The sequence below is a fragment of the Geospiza fortis genome, unplaced genomic scaffold (assembly GCF_000277835.1).
Source record: "Geospiza fortis unplaced genomic scaffold, GeoFor_1.0 scaffold219, whole genome shotgun sequence".
NCBI lineage: Eukaryota > Metazoa > Chordata > Aves > Passeriformes > Thraupidae > Geospiza > Geospiza fortis.
Genome location: NW_005054376.1, coordinates 1,015,723 through 1,042,629, shown reverse-complemented (window position 1 = coordinate 1,042,629; position 26,907 = coordinate 1,015,723). Strand labels below are relative to the sequence as shown.

Sequence of the window (26,907 nt, the reverse complement as noted above, 5' to 3'; positions counted from 1 at the left end):
TGCATACTGCACTGTAAGAGACAGTATAAAGTCCTATAGCAGCAAATTCTGCAGAAAGCCAAGACTGATATGATATATCCAGATTCACTGCAGGGAAAGGAGAATGGAGCCAAGGATTGGATCCAAGAGAAACTGCTGCAGAAGATGCTAAACCAGGGCCCTTGGGGAATTCAGATGCTGGTGATCCAGGCAACTGCTCAGTCTACTTCAGAGATAGGAAAAGATATGTCAGTCAAGAGCTTGACAGTGGGACTATGACATTTTTTGGTTTGTCCATGTACCGACCCAGTCTTCAGCAAGTGCTGAACCAGCTCAGTTACCCACAGTTCCCCAGGCCAGCAGAACTGCTTCCAAACTGAGTTCTGGATGGAGTTTGTGAGAAAGGGGAAAACTGGCACTTCTGAGGAAGGAGGAAATTTGTGCTGGCTGAGCTTAATATGGCATTTTTACTGCCTCCTGAACTGTTTTGCCTGAAGAGAGGCTGATTCCCAAGGAATCCTCCACATTCCACTATAGTGGTTCACTGATGATCTTCAGTGTGTCACAGAGCCTCTTTCATAGCTATTGCTACCTGTCTGTTTTGATGTAGTCCATCAAATCTTTGAGCCTATTGATTCAGACCTGCTGATGTGCAGTTTACTTATTCTCTGTTCAGCCCATTTGTTGGCCTAAAAAGAAACCTCTTTTAAAAAGCAATACAAATGAGAATGTTCTTATTGATCTTTTGCATTAAAAAGCCTAAATTTCCAGCTAAATTGCAGGTGGTCATTTTATTTTAGGAGGAATTTTTCACATGATACAAAACTGAGCTGAATGGTTCTATGTAGACAGTGATTATTAAAAAATAGCAACCGCGTGAATTCCTATATAGAATAATAGAAAATAATAGAAATGTTTAGGTTGGAAAAGATCTCTAAGATCATTTAGTTCAACCCCTAAGCTAGCTCTGTAGAGTCCACCACTAACCATATCCCTAAGTGCCATATCTACATGGCTTTTGAACATTTCCAGGGATGGTGTGACTCCAGCACTTTCCTGACCAGTCTGTTCCAATGCTTTACAAACCTGTCTATGAAGAATTTTCCCTAATATCCAATCTAAACCCTGGTGCAATTTGATATATTTCCTGTCATCTGGTCACTTATTACCTGGAGAAGAGCCTGACATGCAACTCACTATAACCTTTCAGGTTATTCAGGTAATTCAGGTGGAAGCAAAGTCTCCCCTCAGGCTCCTTTTCGCCAGACTAAACACCCCCAGCTCCCTCAGCTGCTCCTCACAGGATTTGTGCTTCAGATCTCTCACCAGCTCCACTGCCCTTCTCTGAACACATTCTGGCACCTCAATGTCCTTCTGGCTGTGAGGAGCCCAGAACTGGACACAGGACTCAAGGTGTGGCCTCACCAGTGCCAGGTACAGGGGGACAATCCCTGCCCTGGAACGGCTGATACAGGCCAGGGTGCCCTTGGCTTTCTTGGCCACCTTGGCACACGCTGGCTTCTATTCAACCCCAGGTCTTTTCTACTGAGCAGTTTTCCAGCCACTCTGCCCCAAGCCTCTGGCCTTGCAAGGGGTTGTTGTGACCCAAGTGCAGGACCCTGCACTCAGTCTTGTTGAACTTCATACTGTTGGCCTTGGTCCAGCCTGCCCAGGACCCTCTGCAGAGCCTCCAGAAGATCAATATTCCTGCCCAACTTGGTGTCATAAGAACAACCAGCAAGATTTATGTGGATCCACATTTGTAGATGAATGCACATTATCCTCTTTGGCCTCTGTCCTCTCACATGCCATATTTACTCTGGGATTTACTGAATCTCTGCTTTCTGTATCTTGGTGAAAGCAGAGCTATAATTCTGACCTCTGATACAACTCTTAGTGAAGCTATTCCCAAGGTAACATTCACCATTTTCACATTATAGCTGTGCAGTGATTTTCATTAACTGATTAGACAAACATGCTCATTTGCTTAGTGCTTGTCATTGCCATTTAAGTATCTGTTCTTAGGACACATTAGCTTACAAACAATGCTACCATCTCACCCTGTAGATGTGATTCAAGTCTATTTTAAATTCCTGCTACAGGAATACATTTCTGCAAACTGGTAGAGATAGCCACTCAAAAGTTCTTACAATAATCAGTCTTTTGAAATCACTGGCCTCTCTGACACCATCAGTAATACACCAGGCAACGTAAACTCCTAATGAGAATGAAGAAACAGGTGAGAGAAAAGTAAAGATACTGACAGCTCTCTGTGGGGATCCTTGTACCTATGGGTACAGCACTACATTGCAAATATTAATGCCATATAAGTTGTTTTATATATAAATACCAAAAAATAAAAAGTGGGGTTGAAAAACCACAGAACATCAGAGAATTTATTCTGAATGTGAATAATTTTATGCTCCACAGAAATCTGAAGTCATAAACTCTATACATAGACTGAAACTGTGACTTCAAAGAATTGCTACATATTCTGCTTCTGACAGCACACTTGGTTTCCAAATCTGGGTAATGCCAGCGTGTGGTTCATTCTTCAACAGATAATGAAAAGAGTGGGTTTCTATCAGCAAAAGCTACATCATCCTACAGTGCCGGAGCTAGACACATGCTGCTAACTCAAGACAGGGTATTGACAGGAAACTGCTGTGACAGATTTGTTTCCCCAAGCAAGTGTGACAACAAGGTGATGATCCCGAGCACTGCCTGATGCAGGGGAGTAAGGAAAACAAAAGAAGGAAAAAAACACCAACCCAAGAACAAGTCCAAAGATTTGGGAAGTGTTCATAGGCTCCACTACCTTTTCTATTTTAGGCATGATTGTATTCGTTTTGGGCTTTTTTTGGTCACATCTAAGATTGCTTTACTCAGAACTCATTAAATTACATCTTTTTTCATCCAATGATGAAAAACTCTGGAGCAAATATACTGAAGGATTTAACTCTAATGCAGCTTCTCCCATTACTGCTTCAAACTGATCTGAAATGCTGGCTTGTAGTTTTTCCTGATGATCATCTCAACTATAGTTCAGAGGAATTGTCCCTACCACCTTCCAGTTTCTGATGCTGGATTTCCCCCTTCCACTCAGTCAGGACCTTTCTCCTCATCCTTACCCTACTTAGAAAGTTTCAGCTTGAGGGTTGAGGGCCTAGAGATAGGATACTGCTGTTCTCCCACAGAAAATAAAAACCATCTCTACTAAATGTGCCAAATAAGTCAGAACCAAAAGGCACAAACAAATACAGGACATTTCTGCATTAAAAAAGATAATGACCCATGAGATCAACTAATCTGGGCTGCAGAGACATCCAAACTGGGCTACAGAAGCAGATACAGCCATTATCAATTTGCTCAGTCCCAAAACTGAGGAGGCAGATGGTACAGTTGAAATCAAGGGATCCCAGGAAGAAGTGGGGCCGTAAGAAACTGTGCCACAGATGGAGAGACATCAGAGCTGGCCCCATGTCAGTTTTTCAGGCCCAGATAGATTTATTCACTCAGAAACAACACTGCTGAATGCAACTTCCCTGCTTCCAGGGCCAACTTGTCTGTCCCAGGTGGTGCTGGGTGTTAACAAGCCCTTGGAGACCTGAGCTGTGACTGCTTTGCACAGCAGTCCCTGGCAAGGGCTGGCATTAGCCCCAGCCACCCACAGGGTGGCCAGAAATTGCCCCCTGCTTGAGGTGCTTCTGTCTCCAGAGCCACAAACCACAGAGAGGTGGTTGTATACTCAGTTCATTGCATTGCTCCCACTCCTAAACAGCTTGACTGGGGAACAGAAATGCTGCTGACCACAGGGAAGGTTACTACTCCTCTAATAACCCTTTCTTCAAGGGGTTCAATAGTTTTAAAACACCATTTTAAAATTAGAAGTCTACAGAGCAATATAACTTTGACAAACAGTCAAGACATGATGTCAAGCACATTCACTCTTTGCTTTGAGAGCACCAGCATGATAAACACACTTGCACTGAGTCTTCAGCAAACTAGCAACTGGGAGGAGTGCATTTATTCAACAGCAGAGCCCAAACCCTACATGTCTTAATGGTTTTTGAAGGCCTCCTGTAGAATAGGTCCAAGGGTGAAATCAGCCCAGCTGTCTGGGCAGATGAAAAGCCATCTGTACCATGAAACTGAGCCTTTTGTGCTCGGGGCTAATAACTTGAGTAGTAAGCAATGGTTCTGCAGAGCAGGATCGATTCCCAACTAGAAATTTTAGGCTTATCATAACATGGAACCTGCCTTCTCTCATTGCCCACAGGATTTATAATCCACCTTGGAGAAGGGAGCTCTTGCTCCTTTCTGAGAAATAACTACACCTTCCTACACCTTTGATAGGCTCACATTAATCAGGCAGCATAGGGTTTTCTGATGGCAACCTGAAACTTAATTACATGTTCACATACCAGGTGAAAATAAAAGGAATTAATGGGCATTATTTGCCCCTTAGGCTGTGTATTTACTTCACATGTCTGCCCAAACAAAACACTCAATCTCCCAGATTCATGCATGTGAAAGCTAAGCAATTTCATTTTTCATGAATACAAAAAGGTGCCAGTACTGTAATGTAGAAAACATTAAACATACACTGATTACCTATTCTAATTTAACCATTTAGGGTCTTTACTGACCTGACTTCCAGGTTCAAAAGTTCAACTTTATTATGGTTTAATCACAAAGATTTCAAGTGCAGAAGCATTGACAGGCCTCATACTGGAAATGCTTGGGTTAACTGAAAACAAAGCTTGCCATCCTCTGGAGAAAGTATGTCACCCCTTTCAGCATCTTCTGAGCTTGAGGCCTAGATTAAAGCCTGTCTTTCCTTGCTCAAAAGACTAGAATACATGCTAGTAAACTAAAAGCAAAACATTTTGAAAATGAAAGTAAATTAAAACTACCGAGGGACAGATCTATTTTACACTCTGGCAATTTTCCTGAGGTTTTACTTTTAATGTTTATTGTTTAACTTCATAAAATTGAGTAACTAGCATAATAGCACCTCAAATGCCTGAGAGAAACAGGCCATTAAAATATGAAGCATCTTGTTAATAAAATACACTCATCAGAAGGCACCACAATTCCCCATAAGCTCGTGCAGTTTTAAGGCTAGTAAACATTTCTAGTGATCATCAGCAAACCCAAGTTTTCCTCAATGTTAGATCACTTCTTTCAATAGAGGTCCTGACAACAAATATAATCAAACTGTTTCCTAATCTTCCACGGGTATGTAGAGTATAGATGCAAGAAAATCCTGGCTGTAACAATACAGTTTTCCTCCACTCATTAGGAGAAGGAGAAGGAGAAGGAGAAGGAGAAGGAGAAGGAGAAGGAGAAGGAGAAGGAGAAGGAGAAGGAGAAGGAGAAGGAGAAGGAGAAGGAGAAGGAGAAGGAGAAGGAGAAGGAGAAGGAGAAGGAGAAGGAGAAGGAGAAGGAGAAGGAGAAGGAGAAGGAGAAGGAGAAGGAGAAGAGCTTCACCAAGCCCAAAGCAGAATGGAGAAATGTACAGTTTGAAAGAGAAAACAAGCATCTCAGTTTTAGGTAGTGTTGTGCTCCAGCTACCAGTAAACATTTTGGGTAAAAAAAGGGAACAAATAGACCAAAAAGCACTTTTACCCTCCAGATCTGATGTACAGCACTAATGAGATAAGTTCTTACCTGTACCAAATCTGTGAAGGATCAAAAAGACCTGGATAGATGCTGTTAGTTTCTTTTAGGTCAGCAGCTCCACCAGGTTGCCATCACAGACTCATCCAGCAAACTGAAAGCTTTGTCTCCAATGAAAACACTCTTCCAAACATTTTATTTTTGTTGCTGTATGGCAAATGTCTGTTAAAGCTCAGGAATTGACCACAGTTCCCATTTTCAGGAAACCACATCTTCACAGTCTTTTCTTCCTCACAGGCTTTTTCCAAGGACCAATATTGCACAGGGCACTCAGAGGACAGAAGAATACATCACATGTGCTCAAAGGGAGTTTAAGGTACTAGACCCAGAGAAGGGGAAATGTATCCTCTTCAGCTGACCAAAGGCATAGACTGAAATGTCTCTAACATCAAGGACCAGAAGTTAAGGATTTCACCACAGGATTTTCAAGGCTAATTAACAGTTTCCCTGCATGTCTTTGGTTTGGATGTTTGGATGTCAAAACTGACATTTTTTAAAGGTCTTAATTGTCAGAGGTCTGCTGCCCTTCAGGCTTCTGGGGAAAAAAGAAATCAGTCTTCTCAGTGTCAGCAGCATTTAACAAGTTAAGTTATGGGCTGCTTCCCAAGGTCTTTAGAAAACATGAGTCCTGCTCATTATTGATCTCCCTGTAGAAAGTTATTTCTTTTTCTTCTTTCTGGTTTATTTTATATAGAGACTGCTACAATTGCTTTTACCATTCCCCCTGGAGTAATTTCAGGTCAACTCACTTTACTGGTTACACTTGCTTAAATACAGCTCACATTTGAAGGTTCTCTTTGAACAGGGGCTTGACAGAGAAATTCAGGATGAAAAGAGCAAAGTTTTGGATTCAGAAGAGATTGTCTTAATGACAGGGTAATTGCTTTTCTGAAAAGGACAATCTTGAACTGTGGAATCTATAGTTAATTGCAAGAGCAACCTCAACTAAGCCTCATTTGTTTATGAATCACGCTCTATTTTCTTTTTCTATATACTATTTCCCATTTAAAAGTCACTTTCTAGTAAAATGACCTCGACTTGAAATCTGATCTTCAAATTATGAAAACTTTTCTTTTAAAAAGTCACTCAAAGTGTAAACAGCCAGTAAATTTCCCCACAAAAAACTAGCTACCTTCTGAAGACTAATCTCTAACTCAGTATAGTTTTTCCATGACCATTTGCATAGGAATCTTTTTGTAATTCACAAGATTTGTTTAAGCATTGAGGATAATAGTTTTAGCTCCATTTCTGAACAAGTACTAAATGTGAAAATGAATGATGCATTCCAGGGACATATCATCTCCCCTCTAGAATTCATCCTGAAATTAGCCAAGGACTTTATATTTGAAGGTTGCAAATTGTTGCGGTTTAACCCCAACCAGCAATTAAGCTCCACACAGCCACTCCCTCACTCCCCTGGTGGAATGGGGGAAGGAATTGGAAGGGTAAAAGTGAGAAAACTCACAGGCTGAGATAAAGGCTGTGTAATAGATAAAGCAAAAATCACATGCACAAGCAGAGCAAACTAAGGAATTCAGTCACATGTTGCCAGCTATGTTTCCTCATTAGAAAAGCTTATTGGATTGGGTCAGAGCACTGTCCATCTCGCATGCAGTTGCTCAGGAGGGTCTATTTCATGTCTTACATCCAAACCCACCATCCTGTGATCCTTGTCTGATCTCCATCCACAGCCCAGACAACAAAAATTTACCCTGTAGGGATTTGTTTTGAAACCACTGACTTAACGGGTTATACCAAAACATCTTTCAGATAATATTCTAATTTTGGTAAGAGATATTTTTCCTCTGTTAAGCTTTTTTAAAAATACATAGTTGCCCCTTTCCCTTTTCCTTGCCCAATGGCTTGATACAGGATGCAGGAACTTCAGTGATTTGCCACTGCCTGTAACAGCTTTTAAGAAAAATGGGCCATACACGATCTGTTTTTATTAAAAAAGAAGAAAACCTGTAGGCCTCCTTTGGCTTTGAGTACTCTTTTCTTACAGGGAGGTGTGCTACCCCAGTTCTTCAGGGATTCTGTGCAAGAAAGAGAAGCACACTTGAGCAGCAGGTTTTTTCCACCTCTGCTACATTTTCAGAAGTAGGTGCTGTTCAAGGAGCCATCCAGAATCCCAAGTTGTACAGCCACGTGTGCAAAGGGTAATTCTAGCATGTGTCCTCTGTTCACTAACTGATCACATAACAAGAGGCCATGAGAGCTGCCTGAGCTGTGGGGCTGAGTGTTCACACACAGCTACATCATGCATAATGCCAGAGAACATCATGTCATTTGTCCAGTTCTTACAGGTACTGGAGCAGAATACTAAAAAGGAAGTCAAGGAATCACCTGCTTTTGTTTGCAATTACCCAGACATCTATGTACACACAAAGAGGGGATACAAGCCAACAGCCAATTAAGGAAATACCACAGATAGCAATGCTAAGTGCAGAGCCAGCCATGTGAGTCAAGTTATTGTAATTTAAAATGTTTCCATCCTCAAAAAGATCTGAAAGAAACAGAATGTAGCAAGGCTTTACTAACGGGATAAGTTCCCTCCCACAGGTGGCTTTTTTTTTCATGCCCCAGATTCTTTCCTTATTAGTGCTGAAGCATCCAAGCACTTGGTCAGCTGTATTATACTTTTTGGTTGCATGTAGAGTTTTTTTCCCAAAGTGCAACATCACCAACTACCAATAAGCTGCCTGACCAGATGTGCATTGACAGTCCCTCTTTATTCCCTCGTTCCCTGCCCCAATTCTTCTGCAAAGGTTACCTAAGCAGCAGAAAACATATAAGCAGGGCACTGTCTGCAGTTCAAATAATCACTGTCTAGTTCCTGCAATGCCAAGACAGTGGAGTAACATAATACTCATTAGTAAATGAAAATTGCTCTATACTGCAATTAAACAGCCCTTATAACACAAAATAATGGCAGTCTTGGTGCTTTTTCCAGCTGGACTGTGTGACACAAGCAGATCAAAACACTGGTCACCTAGAAGAGAATTTCAGTGGGATAGGGCAGAACAAGCAAATAACTGCTGTTGAGAAGATTAATACAAACTAACATGTCACCCATATTTATTCATCTCACTATCTACCCATAATGGCATTCACAAACCTTACTGAAAATACAGTATACGGAATTTACAATTCTGGTCCACTTTACAAAAAGCTTATGAAAAAAATATTTTAAAAGTATTTATAAAACAGATGATTATTCCAACAGTAGGATTTTGTATGAAACCTCATTTTTTTTTTCTTTTTGACAAACTACTTTATTCTTCCACAGCAAATTACTTCAGCTGTATTTCAGTAGGGGCTGTTTCACAAAGATTAAATGAATCTCAAAACCATTACAAAACTTCCGCTGTAAAAATGTAAATGGATTATGTCTCCATTAATATCTCACTAAAAAGCAACACTTTAGAAGCAATCATTCTTCTGTTGCTCACAACATAAAAGACAAATGATATTTTCTATATAAATAATCTATTTACAAGATTAGAGTAAAAAGGGGTGGTTCTAATAAAATAATGTCTTTAGACTATCTTGAAAGCAGGTTTACAAAAACTACACTGGTACTTCCATATCTTCTGTGGTGGAAGCAACACCCAACATTCATTCACATGACTGTTTTAGACAAGAGAAGACCTGCTAGATTTTAAGTACTGCCACCTGCTTGTGCCTACTCCATTTTCATATAACAGCAAACAAAAGTATAAAAAAGCTTCTTTTATTACATCTATCCCGTAGCACATCTTTATGGAAGTGCTGGGACTCCTGCTAGAGTGGGGCCAGTAGAAAGAGAATGAAGAATAACAGTGTTTTAAAACATCTTTATGACTCTTTGAGGCCAGCACCAAGAGAAATTTCTTTACAGAAACATCAGTTCCAGAAAACAATAGGTTTCTTAAACACAAACATCCTACAGTGGACAGGCAGATGCTTACTTCTAGGATGACACCAAACTACATTTCCCTCCAATGCTAAGTTTTTTCTACCCACAGTGAAATGAGAAAGGCAATCTCTTTTTCCTATAAAATTGATCCAGTTAATTTCTGATCACCCACTTTCCATTTCTGTAGTATTTTTCCATGCCTATATCCAAAATGAAATCACACATTTTGTGTTTAATTCCAACTGAGTTAATCATCTGAATTGTACACACAGTGGTCTCTTCTCCCATTATACTCGAATAATACATTGGTCTTCACATCCATGTTGTACTGATAGCCTCAAAATTCACCTCACTCATAACAAAGGCATTACTTCCCATAAAACTGTGGCTGACATGACAATGTTTAAGTACATATCACTTCACTGCTATTTATGTATGTACAAACACCCAACTAATACACAGACACAAGCATGCAGAATCTTCCCTCCCCACTGGGAGCTGTCACCTTTCCTCTCTTTTCCAGATTTCCACAATCCTCAGCTCTACCTTCCTTTTCAGCAATTAAAAGAGGTGAAGTATTTCAGGATCCATCTACTTGGAGTACAGCCATAATGCTTATTAATTGCATCAGTATCCAGCTGAGGTGTCTGCGCACTCAGATCACAGAAGTATCAACACAATCACCTCAATTCCAGTACCACAGATACGATTCCTCTGCTGTAATTACTGCAAAGCAACTCAGAGTCACTGTCAAGGTGTGAGGGACCAATGCTGGCCCTTGGCCACCTGGGCACTCATCCAGTAATGGCCTGACTGTGCCTGGATGCAGTCTCCCAACATATGTTGGAGTACCATGGATACTGCTCTGACTTGCACCAATGGGCAGGAATCAGCAGAACTAGGGAAACCTATGCTGTGCTCTCTCTCCCCTTAGTCATCCTATTATCAGAGGCCACAGAAAGAGGAATGTGTCCCAGAGATGGTGACAGAGGCCCTCAGCTATCAGGAAAGTTGCATACAAGTAACTCAATGGAGCAACTTCCTAGGAGCTGACAATGCCATAACATTTGTTATTTGATTCTTGTATACCCATAGTGGCACACTTAAAATACTAAATACTTTAAGCTTTCAATCTCTCTTGTTTATAATTTCTTTAAAGCCAGCAAAGTATAGTTTTGCTCAACACAAAGAGTACCTTGCTGTATAACACAAAACTGCTGATCAAATCTATTTACTGGGTCAAGAAAGCCAAGTTAGTCCTGCTACAAATGCAGCACTGATCAGACATACAGCATTATAGCTGTATTTTCATCCACTTTTATGCATCAGTCAAAAAACCTCTAGCAAAGTTCTGAGTTAAATATATTTGCTGATAGTGGTGGTCAAAAAGGAGAAGAAAGCACATATGTTGATTTTAGACACAGGTGGTGCAGCACAGAGTGTTAGAAATTGTCTCTTCCTGTAAAGTATAAAGTGAGGCAATTTGGTATGCAAGTCATTGAGAGAGAAATTACCATGTCATTTTTACAGAAATTTCTTGACTCACTTTAACTGGACAACTACAATTCTCTTTATATCGTGCAATGTTTCTGATAAAGGTTGTGTATCTGGAACTCTCTTTCTCCTTGGAAACTTATGTTTTAGATTCTCAAAGCACTGCAAAATTTTCCTAGATTACTCTTCTTGCTAATGCATTCTGATGCTCTTCTTCATGTGGAATATTTCTTCACTCATCAGTGTTCTAGTGGATCCATTCAGTGGGGAAAGTCAAGGCTTCAGTGTCTGACCTTCAGTTGCTTCTGTGACTTCAACTGGCCACCACATATTTACATTACAAGGTCCATGTGATGAAGCAACAAGGACTTCCATTTTGAGTGCCAATTTTTAACGATGCAGCTTCAAAAAGTTAAATGCTTTCAAAAGTTGACTGTTTTCAATGGACAAAGAAAATTGCACCTCCTCATCCCTACAGAGCCCTCTGCTAACAGTGGATCTGAACTGGTTATCTCAAAATGCACGTTTTTGTGCAAGTTCACCAAGTGATTGGTGTGTTCCCTGCAAGCCAGCTGGAATGTGTAATTTTAAAAGGGATCTTTGGGTTAATAACAGTTTCCCAAACAATTGTCACTGAAGACTACGTGTGCAGACTAAATCAGATTAAACCTTAGAATCAGATCATAATCAGAAAAGAAATTCCTTCTAGAATATGTCTATATGTCCTAAAATCCTTCCTGTAAAATAAGGCAGTAAATCATCTAATGGAAATAAGGTTTAGAACATACAGGTTGTTGTGCTACAAAGGCCTATGCTGGCAGCCTGATATTACCAGCTACCTACCCTTGAGCTGCCTGATTTATAGATTTCTGAAATTAGAGAAACTTAAGAATGTTGGACTGTGTGAAACCACTCACGAATGCAGCCTGTACACATACAATTTTTGGAGGACTGGGCACAATGGTGATAACAGTGTATCAACTAACAGGTGCAGAGGTCTGGAGCCACTGCATGGATTTGTACTGTGTGAGCCCATGGCTTTTGTGTGTAGCAAGTCTGATACCAGCAGAGCTCTGCTTCATTCAGGCATCGCTCCTCACTCCCCTGGGATTCAGAGCTGGCAGCTGGGAAGGAGGCTCTGCAGCCCCCGGCAAAGGCTTCACTGGAGCTCCCCTCAGAGTCCTTCAGAGACTGACTGCCAAGTCAGGGCTGCGGATAGAAATCTCAGCTCGGGAGTGGGAGAGTCATGTTCCGCTAAGATGGAAAATAACAGACGATGATACTGTCACATGTTGAGGTTTGGGGTTTTTTTTTCCCCTCAAATCCTATGTAATCTAAAATTCTTAATTGGTGATTTGGTAGAGAAAACAGATTGAAATTATCTGGTGAGGCATTTTCAAGCTAGAAGCAGATATGAAATGAAAAGCGTATTATATAGTTTGTCAAATGAAGGCACACATAATTCTTACTAGATTGTCTATTGCAATTTTTATTAAGAAACTCACAGAAGGAATTGCTATCATTTCTAAATGGAAATTTAAATTTGCCACAATGAAAGACAGGTGAAATTTGAAAAAAAGAAAAGAGTGCATTTAACACTTGCTGAAGGAAGTTAAGCAGCTGTAGCAAAATAAGCTCTCTTTTCGCAGAATTGGCAAGCACGTGGCAGTATTAACCAAATTTTGATTATGTCTTTATCATCAAAGATCCTCTCTAAGTCCTGAAGAAAATACTTGCAGTCTAACACCTCAAGAAAAAAAAAAAGGCTGAACTAAGAATCTTCATATTCAGTTATTTTTAAGGAACACAAGTCAGACAAACAGCAAGCCAAAATTCTAGAAAATTGAATCTGTACTTTCACACTTGGAATTTTAAAGTTGTCAAGACTCTCAAAAAACACATGCTAAGTTTGGAGGGCCGTGGTAAAAGAGTTCTGGGGAAAAAAAAATCTGTTGATAAAACTGGCTGGCAAATCATGCCACATAGGAAATCTCCTCTGAAAATAGAGATTAAACTTTCAGAGTAAAGACACAACTTTCTTTGAACATTCCTTGATTTAGTCTAATGCCTACCACTGTCTACAGAACAATGTCAAGTGACATTTCAAAGTCAGAATCTCGCGAGTGCCTCATGGATGAGCAGCAGGGAACAGAATCTTAGTTTAGGACATATATGTACAAGTGAAAAGAATAGAAAAGCAAGTAAAAGGTGAAGGAGGACCAAGACTTCTGCCTTTTGCCTATTTTTTATTTAATTAGCTATAAATGAAATTTGCAACCGAGGCAGACTAAAACGGTTTTGAAAATCATACAGTATTATGGATTTAAACAGCTTGTCAGGACTGAGTCTTTCTGCCTGAGTAACTATGATCTGTCTTAGGCCACAAACTGGGAAATACATGTTCAAAAAAGATTCAAAAAACAGACATTGATGCCATCCATAGTATTGAAAAAAGTCCCAGAGGCACACATGGCAGAAGACTATGAAGTGTATAAACGTTTTTTTCTTTTCTCCTGTAACAGGGAGATTCACTGCATAGGAAACATGGGGAATAAATCTACTGCTGTCTTGGCTATCTCCCCAGAACAGAGAGGCTTTGCAGGTAGAGCACAGCTCTAGCAATCTCATCCCTGGAAAGTCTGCAGTACAGACTATCCCCAGCAGCGCATGTTCTGCAGTAAAACCGTTTCCAAATTTGTGATCTGACTTTGTCAGAGTGGATTAATATTAAAATGACTCGTTGCATCATTATTCAACTATTAAAGGAACCCAAGAGAGAAGAGAAGCATGATTCTTAAAAAAATTGAAGACAGAACTAAAGTCTCACTCAAAGTAGTAATAGTAATCACAGAATCACACCTGGGAGTCTAATTTGCCCCTGAGTTAATAAATAAAAGCATTATTTTTTTCATTTAGCAGTAATCTTTATTAAATACCACCATTCACAATTAAAAGCACCATTGTAACTTGAGAAAACAAGAGTTTTAAAGTAAGATCTAGAGATGAAGTGTTATTCAAAGGCTGTGAGGGGGAAGAAGTCATAAGAGTGAATTTTTGATAGCTGAAGAGCCTGAGTAAACAAACCCACTGTTGCAGTGAGGAAGGGGGAGCCAAGATGAGAAAGAAAAGTGTGAACTGGGAGTGGAGTAGGGGCATGCTGGGTCAGAAAGACAGAGAGAAAAATGCATAAAGAATTTTGAAAATAATCTTATTCATCCTGTACAAGTTAGGTGTGCTTCCTAGAAATTGATTAAAGTAAGGTAATATATAATGGAAAAGAGTATATTCCAATAGCTTGATAGGTTGTTGAGTAGGCAATATAGCCATGAATTATTTGAGCCCTTTAAATCAAAGCTTTTATGCATGAAAAAACAGAGTTTACATGGTTCACAGAAACAAACATATCTAGGCAGATGCAGAATACCAAAAAGCATCAGAGAAACCTCAGCATTGTGAGTCACCAATTAACATTTCATCACTTTAAAGGTACTGTAAGCTTCTTCCTTCCCCATGCCACAAAAGGATTTTGCACAGTGCTTCTGCAGTAGTTCAGCTGAATTTCATGCAAGATCGACACCTTTGTCAAGAAGGTGTACCTATAACAGTACTAACTCAATAGTCATTCTTCTTACTAGAGCAGTAAGTATATTTTCATCTTCTGCTTAACTAAACTGCCTACATAACCAAACTACACTGCCTACATAACCAAACCCCCATTTGATCATGTGAACTGGTGCTAAACAAAATCAAGAACTTGACAAAAATGCAAAGCTTTCCCTAAGTTTGAGACTCAAGTTCAGGAATAGGGCTGAGTATGGTCAGAAGCCTGAAAGGAAAGAACAACCAAAATCCAAGCTGCAACCCAGAAAACCTGTGGATTTCTGCATTACAGCGAGCGCGCGGTGGTTTCTGTCTCCCTGCCTCACACGGGAAGACAGATGGACTCACAGACATACACTTCTCTTATGCAGCACACTACCGTATAACCATTTATGGGCCATTCTGAAGTACATTTTGATCTTCTATCAAGATTGTCCAGTTTGATATGGGAAAGAATTTTTACATTGAGAACAACCATTTACTGGAATGACTTCCCCAGATGCATGGTAAAGCCACGGTAAAACCTATCTCATCATTGTAGCTTTCCAAGACGTGACTGGACAGTGTGCTAGACAAGCTCATCTAGGCTCCCTTTTCCACAAAAGGTTGAACCCAACATGGGCTGTTCTATAATTTTCAGCAAAATAGGAAATTTGCAAATTGGAATGATAAGAGGTATTTTTGCAAAGGTAAAGTATAACAACGAGCTTGAGAAAGATGTAAGGGATGATCAACACAACCTGCTACAGGATTTTTAGTAGAAACACGCTGTTTTTCCTCTTGTTGAACTCTCCATTTGAAACAGTTGTTATTCTCATTTAATACATGATGAGAATTAGAATAATGTTGATAGTTATCTCTCTCACAGGATGTTGTGAAGACTGATATGTTCACATAGATTATTCTAAAAATGCAATACAGAAGAATAATGTTATGCATTATTAGCACTGGTAGAATAGTAATACAGCTTTATATTAACTCAGCATTCCACAAACAGCTAGTAAATTGCTACTCAAAAGGTCTCTTCTCCTTCCAGCATTCCTCAAAGATTTCTTCCAACTCCCAAGCTGGTTATTGAGCAACTTATAATGTCATTTTAAAAGACTAACAGGCTTCCCTTGAGGAAGAAAAATCTGAAGACAAAACATCACAAGCAAGTTCTCCCATTAAAACACTTCTACACAGAGATACTTAGAAAAGCTGAAATAAAATGACAGTAGAGAAAATGTTGCTGGTAGATTCTCAACTGTGCTTAAAATGACCAAGAAATCTGATGCTGGATAATATAAGAGACCAGCTTTACAAGAGTGTCTCTTGATTCCATTTAAAAATAGATTGCTAGTGAAAATCTAAAAAATAGCAAAAGTTTTTTTTCTTGAACATGTAACATATTTTTGAAGTAGAAAACACAGTGAATCATGTGCCATTAAAACCATCACTTCGATTAGCAATTACCTGAGCATCATAATCAATAGATTTCTCTGTGGTCAAAAGAAATAAAAGACAAAATTAAACCTATCATCCTTCCATAATTTAGTGTTTCATGATTAAATTTATTGAGCCCTTTTTCACACTTGATTGATACACTTTGATTACATGATTAAAGACAATTAAATTATTTTAAATGCTAAGCTATTCTCTCCAAAGGACTAAACTGGTATTGTCACCCTGTTTATTGTCACTCTGTTCAGGATGGTAGAGAATTTGTATTATGGACTGCCTGGTCCAACTGCATCCTTCTAGTCCTTGAATAAAACTTCAGCCTTATTGAGAAATGAAACACATATGCCTTTGGCTCTCATACCCCTCATTTTATACCAGTTGGGCTCCTGTTTCATTTTCATCACCATCACATTCTCCACCTACTGTGAAACCAGGACACAGATGATCCCATGCCCAAACAAAACAAACCCTTCCAAAGAAAGGACACTCTGGCCAAGTATTTTATTTACATCTCATTAAACTAACAGGCATTTCCATTCCCATTCAGCTCTTTCTAGGTTTAAGGTGCTGCATTGTAATGATGGACTGATCTAAATGATTAAAAACATTGACTGCAGAGAAAATTCCACAGGTAACTGGACATAGAGATCAGCATGAAAGGCAAATAAATTAATATAGAAACAAACTGGGTAGTGATGGAGAATGCAAGGAAGATGGAGGCTGGATTAAATTAACTGAGCTTCAGGTCAGATATCTGGAAAGACTCTTTCACCATGAGAACAGGCAAGGAGTGGAGCAGTTTGTCTAGAGAGGCTGTATGATCTCCATCCTCAGCAGTTTCCCAGAGCAGACTGGATAAAACCCTGAGAGACCAGGCCTGAAATCAGGGCCAACTCTGCTTTTAGAAGGTTGGACAACAGAACCAAAATGAGGAACAGGTCTGTAGCCTCTGGACAGGGGAAAGGCTGGCAAATGAGTCAGGCAGGGACAGAAGTATATGCCGTCTGCAGCAATAGGTTTTCTGGAAAAGAGGGATTTTATCTAGGTTTGAAGAACAGTCAAGAGAAGAAACTTGCATAAAGAATAGTTTAAACAACTTACTTTAATGACAATAGTGGGCAATACCATTCTAAGCACTAAGAAATAACATCAAATTCTTCAGAATTTTATTAGGTACAAAAATAATCAAGTTATAGAAAAGTATAAATGTTCAAAGATAATCACTTTAAGGAGTCCACAATTTAATAAGAAATGTAATACAGAAGTTTACTGTAAAATTTAAATTAATGGTGTATAAATCTGGGGGTTTCTTTGCTGTGTAAGTTCTACCTATAAAGACTATTTTGTCTAGACAGTTTCATGTTACAGAAAAAACACATTCAGCCTTGTTTTCTCCCAGTTCCATGATTTTCACTCACACACAGTCTCTGTTTCAAAAACATATCTACCCAAGTTTCCAGGCATTAGAGGCGGCTCTGTAGTTTTCTATGCAATAGTGTTGCACTGGAAGTTACCAAAAAAGCATCCTCATACCTGGACTGCACCTAAGATGATGTCAGAAACAGACTTCCTTCAGACTGAGAGCACCAAGCGGTGGAATACTCATCTGTAAAGTAGTGGTTAAAATAATAAGAGGATACTGCCCAAAGTGAAGCACAAAGTGAAGTCAAGCCATAGACTAAGGGCCACCCTTTGGGCTGATTCTAGTGGGAGGGAGGGCTTGCAGCTCTTTGGATCCTGTATAAGAAATATTATCAGAAAGCCACCAGCTTTTGAGAAACCATAATGAATAAGGAGCTGAGTGACCACATGGAAAACAGTCAGGGGAACACAGGTCCCACCAGGGAGACGGGTCCAGAAATCACAAGCAGAGAAACTGGCCCTATATCCACCCATACTGTGCTTGCAGACACTGAATTCTGCAGACCATTGCAGGGAAAAACAGTCTGGCACAAATTCTGCAGCACCTTTCTAGGACAAACAATTCAACAAGGTCCCCAAAGTACCCCTCAAAAAGAGGCAATATAGAAAATGACCCAATTCTAAAAGGCTCATCTTTTAAATTCTGAAAGCTGTTGGTTTATTCAATGTTTGAAGAAGCCAGTAAGTCTCTTCCTGGAGTTTATTTTCTTTCCAATGCCAATATTTTTCCCAGTACCAACATTCCCAGTTCCTCAGGAATGTTTGCATATGAATCACTAATACTTTAAAGGAGAAGAAGGAATTTTGTCAGATAAAGCAGCAGGAAAAAAACCCTCACTGATTCAGTAATGTTATTATTTTCAAGAAATACATAAGCCCATTTGGATGCTTAGAGAGAAACTGAAATGAAAAGTGATTCTTAAAAAAAAACAACCAAATAAAACACAGCAAAACTCAAAAGGATTTTCAGTTATGTTTTAAGTGCGATCTCTGCCATTTCATCTTTTTTCATAGGTGCTACTGCATCACTGAGCAACAGGAGTGCAATGGGCAGTTAAGTGTAAGGGAGGAAAAGGGGACAGTGTAGGGATAACTGCACACTGTTCCAACAGCTGTTGATCCTAAGGACATAGCCATGACAGCTGCATACAGTATTTTTTTGGGCAATGCAGTTCATCCATCATTTACTCCCCCATTTAATCTCAAATACTGCCATTACCCCATTCCCATCAAGCTGTGCTAAATGGCTCCTTCCTCAGAAACTTGCAGGACACAACCTGCTCCTCCTCTGCCACCACCACAGACACGTCTCTGTTTGTAGCCCTGACAGCTTTCTACAGCCACCTTTAACATCCTTTCAAACCCAAGTCTTTCTGCCTCCTTTGGCATTGCAGGACAGGCAGACAACAGGGAAGTGGGAAGATGCTAATTGCAAATCAGCTGTGCTGCAGGTCTTGCCCACCTCACATTTATCTCATCAGTACCTTCTCCTCCCTTGCTTTTCTGGCTTGCACTAGACTGTATTCATTTGAATTCACAAAAACACTTGGAACCATTGCTGGTGTGACAGACAAACAGCAACCATGTGCTTGGCTTGAAAAAGCAATTTCAACTCTCTGAGTCGTAGGCATTTCTCAATTAAAGAAACACAAAGTGGATTTAAACACTGCTTTTACACACCAGACTTTAATGCCACCAGGTTTCAGGAGATCTTTTTTTTTTTAATCAAAAACCAATATGAGGACACAGGGGGGGAAATGGGCAGCAGCCTGCAGCAAAAATGCCCAGATTTGAAAGCCCTGGAAAAAAACAATTTCAAGTTACTGAATTACCATACAAGAGGATATGAACAGCTTTTTTGTAGACCAAAGTCTACATAGCCCTGTCCTGTCTGCAACAAAGAATATCAGCAGCCTGTCCTTGGAGAACTGAAACCCATGGAAGAGGGACCCATGCCACAGCCTTTTGGGAGGACTGCTGCCCATGGGAGGGATTCACATTGCAGCAGTTTTGGGAGGACTGCTGCCCATGGGAGGGATTCACATTGCAGCAGTTTTGGGAGGAATGCTGCTCATGAGATGGAGCTACATTGGAAAAGCTCACAAAGAACTGTCTCCTGTGGGAGGGACCCCACGGTGCAGAGGAGGAAGGACTCCTCTCCCTGAGCAGCAAGAGAAATCAGGGGTGATAAGCTGACCAAACTCCCATGCTCCTACACTCCTGTGCTGCCAGCGGGAAGGAGGGAGGGAGGCTGGTAGGGGGAAAGGTGGGGTTTTTTCAAGAGCGTATTGCACTTCTCATTATCCTGCTCTGATTCTGTTAGTAATAAATTCACTTGATATCTCTAATTTGAGCCCTTGGAGTGCTTTCTCCTGGTCCCTATCTCAACTCATGAACCCTTTTTGTTACATCTTCCCTCCTCTGTCCAGCTGTAGCAGGGGAGGATGAGCGAGCAGCTTTAGTGGGTGCCTGGAGTCTGGCCAGTGCCAAATCATGACACTCCATCACACCACACCCTTTTAAACAGTCTTGAGGACTGGATATCTGAAGCTAAAAATGGAATCAATGTGCATGTGTATCAGCATGAGCCTCTCTGGGCTCCAACCCATTCTCAACACAAATAATTTCTGAGATGCTTCTGTGTGTCTTTCATGTGTCAATATATTCCTCTGCACTAACTCAGTCTCCCCACATGAGCCTTTGGCATCTCTGTCACCCTCCTGCCAAGGGTTCCTCCTTGCTGTGGAGCTGGTTCCTAGCAGTTTCCCTTGAAGCATGCTGCTTTCTGTACTAGAAGCCATGAAACCATCCTTCTCTACCCATCCTCTCTAACCAACCCACTATTTTCTAAATCTCTCTTTATTTACCTACCAAACTGTCTCTACCAGAAGTGGTTTTCTCAGTCATTCCCTTGCTCTGACTATTCCTGTCAATTTTCTCTGAATTTCCTCCATATCCTTGTTGAAATGGAAATCCTAGACTGTGCACAGCGATCAGCCTACACACAAGAGGGAACCATGAAAGCCCACAGCCTCATCTCCCTTCCCACATGCTATCCAAGGACTGGTAAAGCATCAGTAGCATGGTGGATTCACAGATTCCTATTTTTGCCCCTGAGTATTACCTTTCCAAATAAGAGAATGGAAACAACACGAGGCTTAGGGCCACATTCATGTCAGGAGCAGCACTGAAGCAAACATTTCCTTTGACAGACCTCAAGGTGGCCCAGTGGGGATTTGGGGCTACCCTCCAGCCCACGCTCTCCTCCAGCACTAACTTGCCCCAAGGCACCAGAAGTGCCATGCATGCTTTGCAAATGCATCTCTCTTCCAGGGAGAGGGCTGTATGCACACATCCCTCTCTCACTGACTGTGCATCCAGATCTGTCTATACATCTGACATCATGTTTATTTACTTCAAATGAGAATTCCAATTATAGCACCAAATTATTATGAGGGGGTAACAACAAAGATGCTGCTTTTGGTCCAACATGGATTTATTTCAAAGCAATTTCCAACATGCTGCTCAGCAGCAGAAGTTGTAGGATGGCACACCACAAGGCAGGCTGCCAAAACTCAGCTCTGCTGCAGCTGAGCAGGCAGAAGTTCAACATAAACAAAAATAATTGAAAATGAAAACTGGGGGGAGAGGAAGGGGAGGGTAATAGACAGACAAACAGGCAAAGGCCAACGCTGAGAAAGAAAACCCTAAAATTCACAAAAACATTCTCAGTAAGGAGGGAGTACACCCTTATCTTAAAAAACAGTGTAAAGAAGCATCCCAAAATGGGCTTGTCTCAGCACTGCTAGGAATTGTGAGAGCCAGTAGAAGATTTTAGATTCAGCTGCAGCTCCGACGAGCTTCTTCACATGCTCAGAAAGTGGCTACGCATTTTCAGAACACAGGAGCTCAAACATCAGTGCGGCTTAAACTAAAACCCCCTGGAAAGCAGGAGAAGAATTTGTATCATATTTTCTAACTCTTATTAAAAGAACAGAATTTAGCTCACGGAGTTAATTGCTTAAAAACTAAAAGGAACTATTAAGTCACTTTTGCAACTTTGGCTGCTCAGGTGTTTGTGCCACTCACTGGGAAAAGCCACAGAACTGTAATTTCAGAGACACTCTGGAATTATGGATAAAGTAAGAGTAATGTAACTTGTGTAGAACAGGTTGGGCTTTGCAGACAATTTACTGAGGTTGTTTTATTTACTTTGACAACAGCTGCTATGTTGATACTGTAGTCAAACCTAAGAAAAAGTGTTTGCTAGAGATTCCTTCTTGATGGGATCTGCAGCCACAGTCTGGCAAGCAGCATTGGAGGATCAGCTGCTGGAAACTGTGCAGGAAAACAAGGAGAGAAAGACCCCATACTGGGACAAAGGGATGATCTGAGGTGGTCACAAAGAACTGAATTCTCTTCAGTGCTTCCAGGCCAGAAGAAAAATTGTTTTGGTATGCTAAGCACTGTTTTTACTGAGCTCTTATCATTAGTTGCTATTTTGGGGCATTAAAACATTGCACCTCAGCAGAAATTCAATGGAATTTCAGGGGAAAAGGCACCCAAATAGGCCCTACTGCAATTGAGAAGCCAGTCTGAGCTCAGGAAGCACTGGGATAAAAAGTCTTAGGTTGTCTTAAGAAAGTAGCAGGAATTTATCTGAAAAAGTGTCAGGTTAATAAACGTTATTATTTGCTACCAGAATTAAATAGTGCTTCTCAGCCTGTTGCAAACACACCACTGAAATGACTGGAGAAAAAAATCCCACGTGCTTACTTCTACACACAGGAACAAAGTCTGAAAGAAAAATGACCTCACAACAGAGCATTCCAAGTATAGCACAAATATTTGTTGACAATAAATTAAAAAATCCCAAATATTTGAGGCAGCAATACCTCTGTTACAGAACAGAGGCAATACTACCTAAGATGAATGGTGGTTTTTTCTTTACTCCTATCTCTTCATCCCACCATCCAGTCCAGCTTGTGACTTAGACTAGAAACACAAATAACGACAGGTAAAAAAAAGCAGTGTTGTTGTGGGTTGATGCTGGCTGGATGCCAGGCACCCACAAGAGCTGCTCACTCATTCCCCTCTGCAGTGGGACAGAGGAGAGATAATTTCCTCTGAGAGAAAGGGTTCATGAGTTGACATAAGGCCTGGGAGGGACTGCTCACTAAACACCACCATGGGCAAATCAGGCTCAACTGGAAATATAAAGTGAATTTATTACAAACAAAATCAGAGTAAGATTATGAGAAGTAAAATAAACCCTTAAAAACACCTTTCCCCCACCCCTCCCTCCTACCCAAGCAGCACAAGGAGACAGGGAATGGGGTTATGGTTCAGCACCCAAGGCTTCTACTACTGCTCAGGGAGATGAGTCCTTCCCCTGCTGCACTGTGGGGTCCCTCTCACAGGAGACAGCTCTCTGTGAACTTCTTTGATGTGTCTCCATCTCATGAGCAACAGCTCCCTGTCAATTGCTGCAGTGCGAGTCCATCCCCAGGCAACAGCCCTCCCAAAACTGCTGCAAGCTGGGCCCCTCTTTCCACAGGGTGCAGTTCTCCAAGGATAGGCTGCTCCAGCCTGGAAGTAGGGCCCCCTCTCTCCATTGGGTCTCCCACAGGATCACAGCCTCCTCCAGGGATTCACCTGCTCCAGAATGGATTCCTCCATGGGTTATGGGTGGATCTCTGCATCTCCTGTGGATCCCCAGGGGCTGCAGGGACACAGCTGCTCCTCCACGGTCTGTACCACAGGCAGCAGAGGAATCTCAGCTCTGGCACCTGGAACACCTCCTCCCCTGCCCTTGGTGCCTGCGTGTTGCTTCCCACGTTTGTTACCATGGAGGTGTTACCATCATCTCTAACTGGCCCAGCCATGGCCAGCAGCACATGCATCTTTGGAGCCATCAGGATTGGCTCTGCTGGACATGGTGGAAGCTTCTGGCAGCCTCTCACAGAAGCCACCTCTGTGCCCCCCCACTACCAGAAAACAGGCCATGAAAACCCAATACAAGCATAAATAACCATATTACAAAACTTATTGCTAAAAAATAGATAGAAATAAAATCCAGCAACATAATAAGAGAGTTCACTGCAGGAAAGCCGTCTTCCAACAGATCAAGAATTTTGCTCAGCACAAATACAGTAAGCAAAAGCTAAAATCTTCCCAAAGCAACAAGAAAAACAAACCACTTTAAATATTATAACATAAAAGCATAAAAACCAGCATAAAAGTCAATGCCATGGATACCAGCTCACTCTGACCTCCACATCCAAAAAATATATGGAGATAATAAAGGGTCCTTGAGTCAGACAGGAAAAGTTATTAGTCAAGAAAGATGACTGAATTAGGAAGGACTGACATGATCAGGGCTGTTTATCTTAAAGAACAACAGAACTAAATAAATAGACACAGTATGATGAAAGTTAATTAAGAAGTATTTTTTTCCTTGCCCTCCTACTACAAAGTCAAACAGAACTAAATCACTTTTCAAACTGATACTTTAAAAAGAACAGGTGGATAACTTTAGGGACTCAATGCCACAAAATACTAGTGATGACAAGAACCAAGAGGATTAAACTGCAATTGGCTTTATATATGAACAGTCCCTGCCATTCCACTATAAGCAAACAGTAACAGACGGGGATTAGGGAGTAGTTCTGTAACAGAGGCCTCATTCCCTAACAGTTTAGGGAAGGATTTCATACATCACCCTCTGTGGCATCGTAGTTGTGCTACTGCTGGCTACATGATACCCAGCTAGAGGGACACTCATCAGATCACTCCAGCACCCCATGTTCTGCTACCACAACTGCCTGGTGGCAACAGGTGTGAGCTTCATGACAGATCTGCCACCTGGAGATCATGTGTGCATCCTTTAAGGCATGCCTGTTATCAAGCAGCCTTGATCAGAGCAGTCAAACTTCTGCAGTGAAGGTAAACTTTTTGTAATCTCAGTTGCAGTGCTTAATAATGCTTAGGCAAACTAGCCTTCACTTTTTAGTCTTTTTAGTCACCTGAGAGTTTATTTTCCATTCTGTCATTACATCTTTTAGTTTAATGTAGAAGTTAATCATTTCAGATTTTTTTTTTTTGAGACACAGGAACAAACTACAGGCAAACCCAAGAACACCCTGATTGCATCTTCCTGACACTACTCAAGAAACTCACTGATGCTCTTCCAAAGCAGTTATGTTGCTTTTTAAGACAGGCTCCCCACAATGTACTATGATTCTTTGTGAAGAGGGCATTCTTTATCCTTCAGTAATGGAAAAGCTGCTAGTCCTCCCAGCACCCCAAATGACTGTCAATGGTGAACAGCAAACCAAACAACATGATGAAGGAATATAAATCAGGTACACCAGGGTGTGCTTGCAATACAAGCACAAGTCCAACTTGGCAAAGGCAAGGTCAGCAGTGGCTGGTTACATCCTCCATCCCTTCCTTCCTAGCCCCATGCTTGCAAGCGTTGATGTCACCATATGTAAGGAAAATCCCACATTCCTAGTTACAGCTTCAGCTGCTCTTTCATCTTCTATGCTTGATTGGCCTGGTGTTGCAGTATGAGAATATTTCATAATAAATCTATATTTTCATTTGTCCTTAGTAAAGTTGGGGATGATTGATGTTTCAGTCAGAGTTGAGCAGTTTTTACAATGCATAAAAATGTGGCTAAGCACAGTGTAAGTGTATCCCTACAACGTCTAGGTGCCTCCTGTAGTTTCAAAATACCAGAAAACTGGAAGGATGTCTGAATGCAACTGTAATGAAAATCTCATTATTAACTACCATTTTACTGAGCAAATATCAACATCTCCCTCCTGAATAACAAGAGCATTTCTAACAACAGTCATCGTATTTCTTAATGGAGAACCAAATTCACTGGCAATAAAGTCCAGGTTCCCGGAAGAAAAATTACTCTGTGCTCTCTGTAGACAGACTGGGTTTTAATGAGCAAGGAAACCACAAAGGGCCTGATCCTAACCCCACATAAGTCAATGGGATGGCTTCTACTGACTTCAGTGGACTTTGGAAGGAGATCTGAGGTCCTGATTTTGCATTTGTCGTACTGTCAGCTTCACTGAAAGCCACAGGGAGTTTCAGTGTCACTCAAAGAAGAAAAGTTCTTCAAGAACTAATACTATCCCTTTCCCCAGTATGGAAAATTCCACATTATAAGCAGGAAAAAGAATAATAAATTGGTGGGAATTTAAGAATGTGTTTTCAAAAAAAAGAATTCTTTGGGATGACATTCAGGAGGCTCATTTTGTGCCAACCCTGATTGTGAAGAACGTTAAGAGCTCCAAATGTATTATATAATCTTTCCCAATATCACTTACAAGTGGCTTGCTGACAGCACATTTTATTTTCAAGTCTACTTTTCTTAGTAGTTGTGTCTTCCAGCACCAAAATGGTCTGTTCATGTGGAACTGGTGGAATATATTAGAACAAACTAATACACTGGAACAGTAACTTACCATGGATTACAGGTTGCATGTTTTCATTTACAGTCTGTAACAGAGAGCTTAAAACACATAACATTTTCCCCTGGTATGGTATTTTTCTTTCTATGGTTGTGCTCTGCAAGACATTACTTCAGTGTACACCTTCTTTAATGACCTTAATAAATTACCTGTAAGCTTTGAGTTAAGGACACAGTTCTTCAATTAAAACTAATAGCCATAATTGCAGCATCTCTCTAAGGTGCTGCTGCTCTCTGTTGGCTGTACACTATGGAAACACAGCTGGGGTCAACAAACAAGAGCTCTTCAGGACTGAGCATAGCATTTCCTCCATTTGAGAGTCTGACCAGTCACAGATTTTAGTTCTTGTCCATCAAACATGCAGCACCTTTGGCTACTTGGTTATCACAGAATGTGTGCCCATACATTATTTCCCAGTAGATGCTTCTTTTTATTCCTAATTACCATGAAAATGAGTTCCCACAATACCCAATTTCAGTGGGAGCTGCTAACACTCAGAAGCCCTGAAAATAAGGACTCATTTTATAAAGCCAAACCCAAGAATATCTGCATCAGCAAACCCTAAGAAAAATATCTGCCTACATGACACAATTAAACACTTGGCTTTGTGTAATTGAGCCTAGCATTGACTTCAAGAATAACTAGGATCTGCTGCACCATCCTAGTTGAGCTTCACGTTCCCAATGCACATCCCATCTGCCCAGCACAACTGAAAGGACTGTTCTGACCTAAACTGTTAAAATTCCATTGTGGCTTGTCAGATGTGTCACTTAATACTTCAGTCTGTGTTGCTGGCCCAGAGGATGAGGGTGGCAATATCTCAGCTGAGAACTATGAGTCCTTCATATATCAAAGTAATAAAAAAACCCCACAAGAATCAGTCTTCATCTGTCTCGT

At 40.8% G+C, this 26,907-nt stretch overlaps 1 protein-coding gene across 3 annotated transcripts in view; it reads right to left on the bottom strand.

The window, feature by feature from the left end:
- FARS2 (phenylalanyl-tRNA synthetase 2, mitochondrial) overlaps positions 1 to 26,907 on the bottom strand; it is a 230,300-nt gene that overhangs the window by 36,993 nt on the left and 166,400 nt on the right. The gene's annotated exons all lie outside the window — the stretch shown is intronic.